The following is a 16626-nucleotide window of genomic DNA, read 5'->3' on the forward strand; positions in this document are numbered from 1 at the left end:
AGGAACTAGGTATGCATAACGTGCTTGAGGCTGTATAATCATAGAATAAAAAGCCAGTCCTAACTCTCAGAGTTTACACACGAAATATAAAACAACATGACAGAAGAGCCTAGAAAACAGGAGTAAAAACAGTGCCTGGATCAGTAGTAATCATGACCCATCAACAACCCAGTAACTGAGAGTTTTGCAGACCTTGTAACAAGAGCAACTTGGAGGTTGATAGGATTGTAACTATGGGCATGTTTCAGAGGAGAGCCTTTGAGGGAACAGGATCATGGGGACATATTTATGGGAAATAAATACATGATTGTTGTGAAGTGATGGCAAGTTCAGACCCTAGCTTAGAGCAGAGTTTCAGTGTTTGGCCATCCTCACTGTCAAAAAGTATTTTCTTAGGTGTCAGTGGAATTTCTTATATTTTAATTTGTGTCTGTTGCTTTTTTTCCTGTTACTGGGAACTACTGAAGAGAGCCTGGCTCCATGTTCTTTGCACACTCCCATCCAATATTTGTACAGACTGACAAGATGCCTCTGAGGTTTCTATTCTCCAACCTGTTCTCCAAGAACAGCCCCAGCTCTCCCAGCCTATGACAGTTGTTTCAGTCACTTGCTCACCTTCATGGCACTTCACTAGAATTGTTCCTGTTTGATGTTTGTCACACCATGGGTGACAGACCTTGACTCAGTACTCCAGGAGTGTTTTACCAGTGCTGAGTGGAGGGAGGGGAGCCTGTCAACCTGCTGGCAACATTTTTCTTAATATAGCCCAGAAAGATGCTGGCCATCTTTGCCAACATCCTATAAAGTTTGGCTTGACAGAAGTCAGAGAGTTGAAGTAAGAATATAGTGAATTTTGATGGTGTGGTCCCCATGTCATTCATAATCCAGTTTTCTCAGTCACCACCAGTACCAGGCATATCGACCATGAGGTATTGGTAAGGAAAGTTGCTTTATACAGATGCTGTTTCCATCACTAGAGAGATGCCTATGACTTTGGTATAGTATCTTTAAAAGAAAATTTCATTAAGCTCAGGAGCAACTCCTGTTGAAGCTGAAGATGTGAACTGAATCTCATGATCCTGGAAAACACCTTAATCTGCTGACATTTTCTGGATCCTGAGCTGGAAAGGAGGCATCTTGGCCAGGAGAGGAATACAGGCTGCCTCTTGTCCCATCTCCTGCACACTGGATGAAGGAGAGCAAAGATGGCATTTTCTGGGAGAACAACACAAGTTGCATGATATGGGGAGGCTGAAGTGCAAAGTGGGACATGGAAGGGAAGGACTAAGTAACTCCTTACCAGAAGGGAGATGGGAAATCTCCTGTGTAAGCCCTCGGCCAGCGCTCATCCAGGATGAGGAGGAAGACACTTTAAAGGAGCATAGGGACAAGGCAGGGGAACTGGGTGGAGGTTAAAATAGAAAGCCTTTCCATATGTTCCCTTCAAATGTAGATTTGGTGTCATTTCCACAGAAGGTGGAGGTGGATTTGGGGTTCTTCACACTGACCTGTGTAGAACCATTATTAAAATTACCTAGGTGACGTGAGAACTGATGATGAACATGGAAATTTCTTCTGAAGTGGGATGTTACTAGTGATCAAAACACTTTGAGGTAAAAACTTTGTAGCAGTATAGACAATTTGTCTGATCCAAAATTTTGTTCACTGCTGTTTCCTGACCTTGTGAAATGGCACTTCATGGGAGCTACACAATTCACATGCAATTCCAAAAGATGGCAACCTTAGGCTTCCAAACTGGGGCCTCTGCTAAACAGCTCTACAGCTCCTAACAGTTCACAGTGATGAATGTTTGAAAATTCCATGTTGTCCCAGACTGAGCTTATTTTTATCCATCTATTCTATTTTTCATATACTTCTACGTATAAGAATATACATGATTCAGTTGAAAAATGGGCACCTTCTCACATGAATTTCTGTGCCTGAAGGAAGGGGAGGTTAGAAAACCTTAGATCTACAATCTCTGTTTCAGACGGTGACTTTGATTATATACAGGAGTGAGGCTCTGCTATCAATCTGTGCTGAAGCTGATAAAGCAGAGACATATTGGCAAAAAAAAGAGAAAGGAACTTTAATTTGATTCACTTTAGTATACTTGCTCTTGTTTTACATAATTACTAGGTTTTATTTACACAGTTCACTAGTCTTGCCCATATCAATGTACTTTCAATGGCAATTACTACCATTGTGAAACTCTGCGTGACTCTGGATAGATACACTCTTGAGACAAGATAAGATAAACAGCCTTCATGCTACATTCATTCTCATGCCTTAAAAGATTCATCTTTTCTCTTGGTCAGTACTTATTTTCTGACTAGACCTTTGTGACCAGTGGCTGCCTTTTTTGTGGTTTTGTGTTCAGCATTAATCTTACTTGTGAATAGTTAATGACAGAAACTTCACGAAATTCATCAAGAAATGCAGTTATTTTAGAAATTTCTATTAAATCATGTAGTTACAACTGCAGCTGCATTGACAAAACCAAGAAATCCTGATGCTGAAGTATAAATTCTGTGGTTTTGTGACAAATACTGCTTTTGCATTATAGGATCACTGCTGGATGGAAAATCAAGCATCTTGCTTATTTTCCAAAAGTCATGTTTGGAAACCATCAGCTTGGAAAAATCTATCTTGGTTTGGCTTAAAGCCAGATTTTGAAATTTCAGCTTTCATGAAGCAAAAATGTCTTTCTTCAAGCAGCACTAGTAGCAGGGTCAAAATCTAAGCACTACTCTGTTTTATGCAAAGCTTTTCTCTTCCCCAGTCCAGGGATGAAAAAAATTCTATCTTTTTTTTTGGTTGTGCAAGTTCCTTATGTTCTGCCCTTCCTTACTTATACTGTGCTGCTGTGAAGGGATAAGTATTGGCCTAAGCTATTACTATTGTTCCTTCATGTATGTAGCAGAACTGGGAGAGAATTTTGAAGGCAGTTTTGCTGCTTTTGTGCAGAAAGCCTGTGATTTTAGCATTGCCCGCAGGTATTTTCCTCCCACTATGTTGGTTGGTCATTCTATTTTAACCAACTCAATATTCCAATAGTTTTGTATCACATTCTTATCACTCTTCTTGGTTATGTTTATTGCTTGCATAGGCAAGATTTCAGGCAGGGATCTTATTTCTACAAGATTTATCCTGTGCTACAACTCTCATTACTGAATGTGTGAGCACCTCAATGTTCAGTACATTTATCCTTGCCAACCCAGTGGAATATAAAGCTAAATTTTTAATCTATTTTTAACAAAGGGAAAACAGTGGTTTGTAGAGGCTAGAATTTCATCTAGCCTTCAGAGGGAAGAAATAGCAGACTCCTGTGTGCATAATTTCTAGGTGTTTGGCCCCCTAATTACCACTGTTAAACAGCTGGGGTGATGGATGTTGCATATGGGGAAGAGTGATCAGAAAGCGTGGGCATTCTCAGCAGGGAGCTGCTCTGAGCCAGTTAGCAGTAACAGGGATGTTTCAGGACCTCTGCCTCCTTCTGCAGCTTTGGCATTTAGCTCTCTGTGGGCCAGAGGCACCTCCTTCCTTTGGCACACTGCCTCTCTTGCCAGTGCATGCAAGCTCTGAGCTTTGGTACATGTTCTTACCCTTCTATGTTTTTTAAATAAAAGAGAAAAAGCAAACCAACACACAAAACCCCACCAAACCCATGGTGGTTTCCCTCTTCCTCAAATCCCTTATACATGAATCAGTAGCATAAGCATTGACTGAGAAGGCTTACTGCTCACTTGGGCATGTTGAAGATCCTGGGGGAATGCCCAAGTTAGCAGGCTGCCTGGGAGGCAGGAGCTAGGGAGGGAGCTGTGCTGAAGGCTGTGTGAGTAAGCTGGGAGTCCTGGGGCCTGGAGGAGGATGACTCGTGACTTGGCTGTCCTGGCAGGGACGGGAGCAGAGTCCCATCCTCCAGACTTGTTTGTGCATTTTAAACACAACTCCAAAACAAAACCAAGGGGTCCAATCTGTATTTTTGTTATTCAGGTGACAGGCCAAACTACTCAGTGGTAAATATGTACCCTTTCAGAAGGGGAGTCTTCTGCTCCCCTCCCTCTCTGCTGTGCCTACCCTCCAATTAAGCATGTTTTTAAGGCAGCAGAAAGAGAGGAGGTGAGAGGAACCTCCTCATGCTGAAGAGGCCTTTAACCTGGGTGTCTTATGTTTTTTTTCCAGTGAGTGCTCTAACAAGCAGGATACTGTGTGAAAATAAAATAAACACTTGCAACAATTTTGTCCTCTCTGGCTGTGTTTTAAAAGAAAATGTTTACCTGTTCATTTTGTGAAGTACTCTGAGCTCCAGCTGTAGTCTGGGTGTATTTTGAGTACAGGTATTGGCTCTTTAGGGGCCAGTGTCACCTGAGATTTTTGGGTCTTCAGTTAGACTAGGCAAGTGACACAACTGCCATGATGTTTCATTTTCAGCTTGTACAGAAGCAAATTTTTTAGAAAACTTCCAGGTTTAAGTGAGAGGTGCTCTTTGGGATAGGCACTTGTAGATGCCTGGTTTATGGTTTTGAAATTGCTATACAATTGTATAGGTGTTTAAATTCTCTGTGGAATGTAGGAGGAGGGCCCCATGTTAGCATCCTTGCTCCTTTTGCTGTCTCTTTGCCTATTCTATTTCTAAATCTTAAAAAAAACCCTCATATAGAACAGTTACTAATCATAATTTCTGTAATACTTTACCTGATAGTCATGTCTCTCTAAATTTGCTTATCATTACAACTACTTCTTTCTAACATCCATCTTGTTTTAAATCTATGTAACTTCTTTCTATAGAACATAATTAGACTCCATTGTAAGCATAGGGTTTTTAAAGAAACATTGTCATTATTGAGTCTACTGCTTTTCTTTCATCAAGGACCAGAATTTAAAACAGTGCTCATACATCTTATAAAATTTTGTATTTATGTCAACCCTTTTTTCCCTCCCATTTTTTACTGTAACCTCTTACCTCTGTATTTTTCTGTTGAAGATGCAGGGCTGGTTTACTTCTTGCTCCATCAAATTAATTTATAGTAGAGGTACAGTGAAACAGTCTCATTATTTCAAGGGATATGGTAGATATACTTTTCACAACAGAAATTTATCCATAAATTTAGATACAGCTTCTCTCAGAAAACATTGTTGGACTAATTTCAGCCTAACAGTGTACTCTTTATTTTATGCTGATCACATTGGTCTCTGTTCAGATAAAATATACTTCTCTTATGCCAGTATGTTTTTTCCCTAAGAAACCTCATGAACTAAAAATTGACATGGCAAAAAACTCATTAATACTTTATTATTTGGCAAAAGTGCGACTAGTGGATGATTTGCTGTCTAAGGTCTGGACAAAATTTGAAAATTACTTAAGATTTTCCCCTGCAGAAACCTAATTCTCTCCATAATTATTGTCATTTCTGCTGCACACAAAGCCCCTCTCAAACTTCACTGGGGATAGTTTCCATGGGAACCAGAGAGTGAGAACTGATGAGTCTTGAAACAGTCAAATAATAATTTTCCTTTTTACCAGTGGGCAAAGATTTACTTCTCCACTGTTAAATGAAGGCACTAGAGCTTGTTTTGAACGAGAGGGGAAGATAAGACATCTGAAAGGAGACCAAGTCTGCTTTGTATACCTCAAGGGTTTGTTCTCGTTGTATTAAAAGGGAAAACCACTATGTTCTCCTTGCAGGGTTGCATTCCATTATTCTGCTTATAGACTCCTGAATGATAGAAAGGGAAACTCTCTGTTAAATATAAATATTCATAGTCCAGGAAAGGTGAGGAGGGAGTAGTGGTCATGAGAAGGTGAGTTAATTACATCTGTGGCAGAGATACAGTCATGTCAGGAATGCAAAATTTTAGAGGCTATTGAATGATCCTGCAGAAAGCATCCCTGGGGAAGGCTTTCCAGCAGCTGGCATTGACCTGTCTCCAGAACTGAACTGTGCTGGTTTTTGCACAGTGTTGAATGCTCTCTTACCATGCCTGAGTATTAGCTACAATGGGGGTTGTTTACTGCCATTTCGTGTGAGGGAGAAGAATCCCTCAAGAGTGATGTGAGGCAATGAATAAAGTCTGAAGTCTAATGAGGTGCTCTGCTAAACTGGCCATTATTGGTTGCCACAGTCATAGTAATTTGGATTATTTTCCTGAAATACTGAGAAGAGAAGGAAACACTGCATTTCATTCCTGTGAGAAAAAAAAATAGAAAAGATAGAAAATGTCTGCCCTCTTTTCGATCTGTGATATTTTTATGGAAGATGACATCCAAAAGGAGAAGATAGCAGGTTCCACAAATTTGCAGCCAAGTTGCAGTTATCTAAAATTGCTGATGCACGGAAAAGACCAGAAGTGTTTCCTTACAGAGAATTAAATTTGGCCAATAAGCTGAGTTTTCATATAGCACAATTTAAACTCAAATTATAGGAAGGTAAATGTCAAGGTATGTTTTTAAATAATGTTTTTTATCTTAAACTAATTTGTATATTCTTTAGTATTATTTGGTTTTCCAGTGGTTTTGGGTTTGAGTGTTTAATATATGCCTTTGTGTAATGACTTTGATCTCCATTTCACAAACATATAGAGAGAAAAATGAAAAGTGCACATAGATTATTATCACAGTGCTTGGATGTTTTTTTTCTCTTTTGCAGTTAGTTGAAATAATAGAACCTGAGGGAGAATATTGTTATTTTTGTATTGTGTAATAAATCAGATATAGAAGTGATTAATGATCCAATCCAGAGATTAAATTAAGAAATCCCATTTCTGTCTCTTACTAGTAATTACTGTGTTGTAAACACCAATGGTAGTTACTATATTGAAAAATGAGGACTCAAATTCTAAAATATTTTTTCTTAGCTTGCGCATGAAGCTAAGATAAAACAAGATGCTTGCATTGAAAAAATGCATGATAAGGATTTTTCTGCATTAAAGATGTATTTTGGTGGGGTTTTGAGATAAAAGCCCAGGTATGTTACTGTTAATATCGAAGAATACAGGAGGAGGATGGTGTGGCAGATGAAGCACAGTTATGCTCTGTCTTTGGGTCACTTTCTTTTGGCCCCTTTAGCCACGCACAAAGAGACTCTGCAAGCCAGAACAGTGTTGTTTAAATGTGCAAAGTAGTGTTCAATTTGTCCTTGAATTCTAATATCAGATTTCCTACTGTGTGTTTTATAATGTCTTCATATTAAATTACTCCCCTGTACAGCTCTGGTGATCAAATGTAAATACAAATAAAGACTATGTCATGTTTTTAATACCTAGAAGAGTTTATTCACTTCTTACTGCTTGTGTTTACCCAATTCCATGCCTGCCTCAACTTCAAGGAGAGAACATCACAAAAATTCTTCATTCCTGTGACCAGGTGACCTAACTGAAGTTAAGCTGGGAAAGAGACTGCTCCTTCTCTTTCCTACAGTCTGTAAAACAGGTTTGTTGTGGATGAGATGTGTAACAGGCTACCAAATGCTAGTATTGGTAGGCTGCTTAATGTTGTTCCCTACTGTTCTCTGAGCTGGATCCCCTGCTGACCACAGACAGTAGGCAAGATTAGAGGAGAAACTGAAGACTATTACCTCTGATGAATCATAAATTTCAATCACTCATTCTTCTGGAGAAAAAGGCATCAGGGCTGCTGCTTATTCTGAAGGTCTGGGTGGTGCGGTGAGGAAGAATGAGATGATATTTATATGGGAACAGCAGAAATGGTGGTGGTTCCCAAAATCTGACAGGAGACAGTGGAACAAAGGACAGGGCTGACACAAGTGCCATTTCATCACAGCATGCCCCAATCCAACAGCACCGTTTCCTGGGAGATGGAACAACACTGCATGCCTATTAATCACGAGAGAAGCTCTCTGCTGTTCTCACAAGTCCTCCAGGACCTGTCTAACTCGAGTGGGCGAGGATCAGCCCACCCATGACAAACTACTGCAGCTTTAGCCTACATACTGTATATCATCAAAAATGTTATGTCTGCTCTGAACAAAATGTCCAAGTGGGATAAATGTGGGCAATGTTCCAAGAAAGTTGGCTTGTCTTCAAGAGAAAATTGTACTTAAAATGAAACTTTAAGTTAATTCATTGTAATCAGCCTAATCTACAGACCTGCATGAGACACTCATTTTTTTTGTAAATATTGCTGTCACACTCACCAAAATGAATGTTTTGTGCAGATTAGTGTGTTGCTAACTAAATTGGTTTAAAATGTCATCAAATTTACTATGTCTTTCTCCTGTAGCTATGGTTATATGCTGTGGTCTTCTTTATATTGAACCCATTTGGTTCCCTCTGTTATTATAAAAATGTTGGTGCTCTAGGAAAACTTTCAGTGAAGCAACAGGCATCTTCCCCCCTCCCAGGGGAGCCTATATTTCTAGAGGTTGATGAAGTCCTGACTGTGGAATGTACAGCCATACTCTCCTCAAACTGCATGAGGCAGGCCTCACTGCTGGAATGAATCCAGCAGTTTGAAATGGTACAAGCCAGAGTTCATGATACAGCTCTTTTCATTGTTGAGAATCTTGGTAGAACAATGCTAATGGATAATTCACTCCTTTGTAAAGTGTAGGATTCCAGCAGAAGGCAAAACTGTCAGATCTACATTTTTTTCTTACACATCCAAGAAAAGAATGAATGTTTTCTCAGTAAGTAAGCTTTTAATTGAAGAAATACAAGCATCAAATACTTTAGAATCACTAAAATCTGTCCACTGTGTGCTTATTCTTTGATATTACACTTGATCATCAGTGATCTATGTTTTATTGTGTTTTACTATTTGAACTGCATTATGAGATGAAAAGCTTAAAGGCACTTTTAAAATGTAGGTTAGGTTAGAAAAAACAGTGTTCAGAATGTCACAAGAGTCATTTAAAAGAAGCTTGTTACTGTGACATTCATGTCTAAAATCAGTATGGTGGGGTAAGTTTTTATCTGCAAGGATAATGGTAGTAATTTTAAAATAAAAAAAAAAAAAAAAAAAAAAAGAAAAATCTGACTCCCAGGGAAGGGCAGAAGCATGAAAGCAGAATTATTTTAATGACCCAGTGAGAAAATTCTGCCAGCAAAGTCTTTGTTACTTGTTTATGTAGTCTTGTGTAAACCAAAAATATTTAAATTGTTAATTTAAAAGATGCAATGTATGTTTTATATTGCATCTTCCAATTATGTGTGTCAAATATATTTTACTTTACAGAAACCTTTCAGGCAATTATTCAGTAACTTGGCAAGAAGTAACGTAATGACCACTAAGTAGTCCTCCAAACAAGATGTCTCTTTTTCTGCAAGCTGTTACATTTATGAAAAGTAAACCTAAAAGTATAAGTAAGTAAAGTTAAGTAAGAGACAAAAAGAGTGTGCTAAGTGTCAAAATAGCTTCACTTCTACTTTTACAATGATGGGGAACAGCTCAAGAATTACAATCTATTTATCATTATTTCCAGCTACTGCTTGAACTGCTACGTTCCTTTTTCATTTCTTAGGCAGATATTACAATGTTTATGACATAGCCTAGGATTATTTTTACTCCATAAGCATCATATTGTTTGTGTCTGAAATAATATCAGGTATTCCCTTTACCATATCATTTCTTGAGTTAAACTTACTGAAGTCACTTTTTTAAAACAAAAGAAAGGGCTGCTAGATCAGAAGATCCTAGAGCAACTGGTAAGGAATTTGTTCAGGACTGAGTAAAAGCAGCACCCAAGAAACAGCTATAATTCAGTACATTGGAAGCATAACCTTCCCCAGGACTGATCTGTTCCTGATTTCACTGAAATTAAAGGCTGTCTTCTGCTCAGCTTTTGTAGCAGAAGTGTTAGGCTCCGAAGAACTCAGTAGATGCCCTGGTGATACGTGAGTTAGGCTGTTGCAGCATGACTCAAACAACACTGACTTAGGCTAAAAGAGGATCTACTCTAATAAGCAGGGTTATGTTTTTGTCCTTGGTAACATGACTGTGACTTACACAGCAATCTGACAGGGATTTACACTGTGCTCTTTTCAAGAGGCAAAATGTCCCCACAATGTATTTGGTTTGCATAGCAAGGTTTTGGTAGCAGAGGGCTACAATTGTGACTTCTGTGAAGCTGATAGAAGCTTCTCCTGTATCTGACAGAGCCAATGTCAGCTGCATCCAGGACGGACTCACTGCTGGCCAAGGCTTAGCCCATCACTTGTGGTGCTAGAGCCTCTGGGATAACATAGTTAAGAAATGGGGAAAAATTATTGGTGGAAGAAACTGCAGCCAGATAAGACAGGAGTGAGAACATATGAGAGAAAAATCCCTGCAAGACAGCAAGGCCAGAGAAGGAGGGGGAGGAGGTACATCAAGCACTGGAGCAGAGATTCATTCCCCTGCAGCCCAGGGTGCAGCCCATGTGAGGCAGCTGTTCCCTGCAGCCCATGGACATCCACAGTGGAACAGAGATCCACCTGCAGACTGTGGAGGACCCCATGCCAGAGACAAAGAATGGGCCAAAGAAGGCTGTGACCTTGTGGGAATCCCATGCAGGTGCAAACTCCTGGCAGGACCTGTGGCCCCAAGGAGAGAGGAGCCCACACTGGAGCAGTTTTGCTGGCAGGGAAGTCCCATGGGGGACCCACACTAGAGCAAACTCTTCCTGACAGCCTGCACCCTGTGGAAGAGGTGCACACTGGAGCTGGGAAAGGGTATGAGGAGTCCTTCCCCAGAGGAAGAGTGTCAGAAACAATGTGTGATTAACTGACCACAACCCCCATGCCCTGTCCCACTGTGCTGAGAGGGAAGGACATAGATAATTCAGGAGCCAAGTTGAACCCAGGAAGAAAGGAGGGGTGGGGGAAGGTGTTTTACGATTTTTTTTTATTTTATTTTTTCATTATACTACTCTGATTAGATTGGTAATAAATTAAACTTATTTCCCCAAGTTGAGTCTGTTTTGCCCATGACCATAACTGCTGAGTGATCTCTACCCGCCCTTATTTTGACCCACAAGCCTTTTGTTATATTGTCTCTTCTCTGTCCAGCTCCAGAGCAGGGGAGTGATAAAATGGCTTTAGGGGGCAGCTGGTGTCCAGCCAGGGTCAGTCACCAGCACTCTCACACAAGGTCTCAAATGACCGAATTTGGGGCAGTATTTTGGGAGACTTGTACCGCTGTGTTTCAGGCCTTCCTGACCTCTCTGAACAATGGCTCCAGGGAAAAATGCTCTGCTTGCATACCCTCCCTCAGTGGCCTTATGTACCTATGTACTTAACCCTTGCCTCTGTATATGGGTAAAGAGAACAATACTGGGAACTCTGCTCTGCCTTGTTTGGGCAAGCAAAGCTAAGACTCTGTAGTCAAGGGGAATGGAAATGGCCTTCTCCTTGTTCTCTGTATCTAAACATGGCATTCTAACGTGGGAGGTGCAGAAACCTTTTGCATGCTACTCTCTGCTCTGTAACCATGTAAAGAAAAGACCACAGCTCGTGTGGTAGGATAAGATTATGCCACAGGAAGGGCTCCGGAGTTGTCTTTCTCCTGTGTGTTTATTATGAACTGTGATTGACTCAACTAAGAAGCAGGGGAAAAGGAGAGTTTCTACATCTATCTACTGTGAAGAAGGTTCTTCTGCTTTGCTTTGAAGGTTCTTCTGTCTTCTGCTTTGTTATTGATGGGGGACAGGAGGGTTTAGTATACTGTAGCAATGTACATGGCCACAACCCCCCACCAGAATACCTGATTTTGGTCTACAGTCTTTTCATTCAGTAAGTTTGAAAAGAGTTGTTTTTAAAGTATGTGGAATTTTGATCTAGACTTCATTGAATTTGTTTGTACAGGCTTGGCTAAACAATGAAATAAGAACATAAAAAATAAGCATAATCAAAATAATTTTCTACTGGCTGCTATTTTTTAAATATACACAATCATCTTTCAAAGTGTATATAGAGATAATTATGGTATTAACCCAATATTTAAGTCTTCTGCTACCTCACATTGCCTTGATACTTTATGCACATAATTCTGCACATATTTGAAATAACAGAATCAATTACACCTACATAAGGTATGTAAAATAAATTTTAAAAAGATCAACACCCTTCTCAAAAAGCAACACAGAACAAGTGGTACTTCATGAGACATGAACAACTTTCTAATTAACATGAATTGCTACTATTAGAACATTTTAAGGCAGCATAGCCTGCAACAATTACTCTTTAAAAACAGTCTGTTTTGTGATGAGTTATGTTCAGCTCTCAGAAGGCAAAAAGTTAAATAAACATTGTCATAATCATGCCCAAGATTAGCATGTTAATTAAAAAAAATAGAGTTCTCTTCTGGAACATCTATTTTTCTTCTCCAATTTTGAGTCTTCCATGAAAAACACAGACTGTTCTCTATGCCTCCTCTTTAAAATTTCTTGTGTTACAGATGAATCAGTTAGTGAAAAATTTATGATTCATTCCTAGAAAAAAATTTCTTGAACTTCCCCACCTATGTGGCCTGAGGGTCATACCCCTACTGACTTATGTCCTAGCAGGCTTTCTCATTTCATCAGTAAGAAGTTCTTAATTTTCTTTTTGATATTGCATCCACAAGGATCTTGTTATTGAGTTATGGCTGAAATGGAAGGCATGATCAAACTCAAGATTTCTGGCATTGCAGTCTGACTACAAGCACAGCTGGTAAGTATCATGGGTAATCACATATTCTGTGGTACAAAATATTACAGGGAGTTTTAGTCTGAGAAATACTGTGTATCTTAGTAATGGTATTAATTGCAGATGGTTGGATATTTGATTTCAAGTTTATGCTTTTCAAGCTCTGACGAATGAAAGGGAAAAAGCAAAATGTTATACAAGGCTATATGGTCAGTGATTTCCATCAGTGCTGAATCAGATGGTTTACATCTAACAAGACAGTTTGACAAGGAAGGAGAAAGAATAGAAGTGGGCAGAAGGCGGATTTTTTCAAAGAGCAATGTTGCAGAAGTCATTCCTTGCAATTAGATGGTTTGACAGAGCAAAGCCTTCAGTGAAAGAAGCAGAAAAAAAAAAATAAAGGCCTCAATTTTGAGATTTTGAATCCTTGAACTTCCTGCTAGCATTGGTTGCTAGACTTCAGACCATGAGGGCAGAAAGAGCGCTACGTATAAATGGGGAAAATAGTATAGGCAATTTTTCTAAAACTTACCTGTATGAACAGGCCCATAAAAATTAAGGAGTTGAGGGGAGCTGATTAGTTGAACTGAGATCCTAAAATGACTTGTCCAGCCTGTCTTTTGACCATAGTAGAGTTTTTTTCTTTTTTTCTTCAGTAACTTGAAATACAGTGTACTTGGAAGGATCCTTTAGAATTACTACTGCATCCCAGTTTTACTCAGCATATTAAAGGAAATGTTTAAGTGGTAATATATACATTTATATTTCCCTAAAATATCTTTTTCTTCTTTTGCCTTGTCCTCCCCATTGTTCAATACATTTCCCAATTTTTGTTCTATAGACAACACATAGTTCTGCTGACTATTTAGTGAGTTCACTATTATAGCAGTACTGAATGCAAGCTTCAGCAAATCTATTAAAAAGGTAAATAAGAAGTGTTTGGGGCATTTAAGAGTAGTAGGAAATGCTCTGGACAACAATCAGAAGGCTTGCCTAAAAATAAGTATTTTATTTTATGCATGTATTGTCCATATTTCTACCTTTACAGTACAGTACAGGTTCAGAGTCCTAAATTTAACTTTCAAACAAGCTAGTGCTTTCTGCAGTTTGGTAGGTTTGCAGACATTTCCTTTTCCAGTGATCAGGATAGTTCAGCATAATCAGAAAGACATTTGCCATTCTCTTTAGTGATTCAGAGTGTTACTGAGTGACCACTAATTTTTAAACATAATGAATTCAAGAAAGCTGTAGCATAATTTGATGATTTAAAAATCTTCATCCTGATAAAAAAAATCACAGAATTTAGTGTCTTGATACAATATAAATTTGTAGCAGTTACAGCAGCAGCATTTCATTCAGTGTTTTTGCAGTGGAAAAGATTTTTCCCACATTTTTTTCTGGTAAGTTGTCTCAGTTGTCCTTTTAAACTTAAAACAGGTAATACACTAGCGTGTCCTGTGTTCTGATACTTAGATGATTTTTATATTGAGAAGTCATGAGAAGTTTCTTCCTAACAAATGATCCATTCATTATAATGCCACCATCTGCTGTCCAGGGAGGATGGAGAGCAATGAAAATGAAAAACAGCAAAATCTCAAACTCACTTACTAGGTGCAGAGTCCCTCCAGCAATCTACAAATCTTCAGGCATCTGGCACAGACTTGGCAGCTTTGTAATTGTGGGAAGTGAAAAATGATCATATTTAAACTTATGCCTGGCATTCTCTTATTTTTTAGAAAGATAGTAAAATAGTAATGTGGTACCCATTTGCAGGCATGCATCTATGTATAGTTTCAGATGGCCTCCCCAAAGCACTAAACTGCTGAGAACACCATGCATGGGCGAACTGTAGTGTTAGTGAATTTGGGATTTATTAAACTCCCACTCTCTCAGCTGTTTTGGAAAATTTGGTGCACTGTGTTCTTTTTCTTTCTCTGAATGGCACTGAGCATAACCAGTAGTAGCACCATGAGTTACTACTACCTCATACTATATTAAATATCTTCTTTCTTTCTTTCTTTCTTTCTTTCTTTCTTTCTTTCTTTCTTTCTTTCTTTCTTTCTTTCTTTCTTTCTTTCTTTCTTTCTTTCTTTCTTTCTTTCTTTCTTTCTTTCTTTTCCTTCCTTCCTTCCTTCCTTCCTTCCTTCCTTCCTTCCTTCCTTCCTTCCTTCCTTCCTTCCTTCCTTCCTTCCTTCCTTCCTTCCTTCCTTCCTTCCTTCCTTTCCTGTGAAATAAGGCAAGAACTTCTTTGTCTAATGAGATTAGTCTCTTCACTGCCTGTATATGCTCTTGTAGAGCAGTTGTGCAAAGCTAATTGAGTAAGTTCTGAAGTATAGGATACAAGGAAAATGTTCTCTTGTCCTCCCCCTCTCCCAGCCCAGTTACTTGCCTGTTGTTTCTGGGTTCTTAGTCAGTCCTCTGCACAGTCTGGGAGGAGCACTGCCATGCAAGCTAATCATTCCCTTGTTGCTCTGCCTGATCTGCTTCCTTCCTTTTTATTTTTAAAAACTTATTTTCCTGTTCCAATTACAGGACAAGCTGGAGTTACTGAAATATAAAGCAAAAGTGTTTACCTAGAGCTGGGATTATTTGGGACTGATTAGATGGTGTCCCTGCCATACAACCTACATGAACCAAAGCCAGCGATTTCATGCCTGACAGGCATCACAGTCAAGGCACTGGTGGATTTCTCAAAGATGCCTATATAGAGGCGTGGGCACATGCAGCTAACTTTTCTTTTGCTTCTGTCATTTCATTCTCTATCTGAAAATTCCACTACATCCAAAATAGATAAATGATGAGGGTCAAATACTTTTGCTCCTCATGCACTCTATAACTTCTCTCTCAGACCTGATAGGTTGTTGGCAGTTTTGTACCCACCTGTATTTCCCTTCTGCCTCTCCCTCCCCACCAGCTATTCCTAAATGTGATTTTTCTTTCACACTCATGATCTGAACCTAATGCAGACTGCTGGGTAGTAGGTCTAAACTAGTTTAGACCTCTGTAATCTCACTTTCCTTTATTCACCCTTCAGTCCAGTCCTCTCCCCTCACTTTCTTTACAGACATTTTTCTTAGATGACAAGATAGTGCTTTGCAGAGAGGTTGGGCATTTGTACAAGGTAAATTATGTAGAGCAATGCCACACAACACAGGAAAAACTAGTAACATGACTTAATTACACATAATTTTCCCATAAATTGAATTTATGTAAAGTCCTTGGCAAAACAGTTAAAATTCTGCATCTTATTTCTTCTTGATTCTGGATACCCTTCTGTTCACTTGAAGAACTTGATATTGCTATGTTTGCTTCCACTGTGCTATGAGGCAGCCTGTTTGCTGTACTGTACTGCAGCTTTTGCTGCCCAGACACCAGCACATAAACACATTTAGGTCCAAACCCTACTATCAGCTTATTTAATAAGTGATCTGTTATTCTGCTAATGTGTGCATGACTCTACGCCTGAATAAATGAAAACACCCACCCTTAACAGGGGGCGCTGGAATAATCCCTCAGGCCCAGTGCCAGTCAACAGATGCACCCTGGAACTCTTTGGTCTCTGTCATTTCACAGTAAAAGTACAAATGACCAAATCAGACATTATTTGTTAAGTGAAAGTGGATGGGTGGGTTATGTGTAAATATACCTTGCCTTGGTAGCAAGAGTGCTGTTTGCCTCTGGTTTCAACAGAACCCTCTCCTCCTGGTGACCAGGATCCATTAGTGAAACCCACTGTGCAGGTCTGGGTAAACACTTGCCAATGCAGGTTACAGCTTCTCACCTTCTTCTAGGGCTGCTTCCCTTCTGAGAGAGTGGGCATCTGCTTTGTTCTTACCAGCAACATGTGTTGCAACAGAGTTTTCCTAACGTAATGCAGCTTTGCAGAAGGCAGCCCTTTTCTCAAAGGACAAGAACTGGAGCTTCCAAAAAGTGGAAGCTTTCATTTTCCAGCCATCTGTGTGGATTTAGCCATTGACATGGCAGTGAAATGACAGGAGGTTT

This window comes from Zosterops lateralis (assembly GCF_965231275.1).
Source record: "Zosterops lateralis genome assembly, chromosome: 1".
Lineage (NCBI taxonomy): Eukaryota > Metazoa > Chordata > Aves > Passeriformes > Zosteropidae > Zosterops > Zosterops lateralis.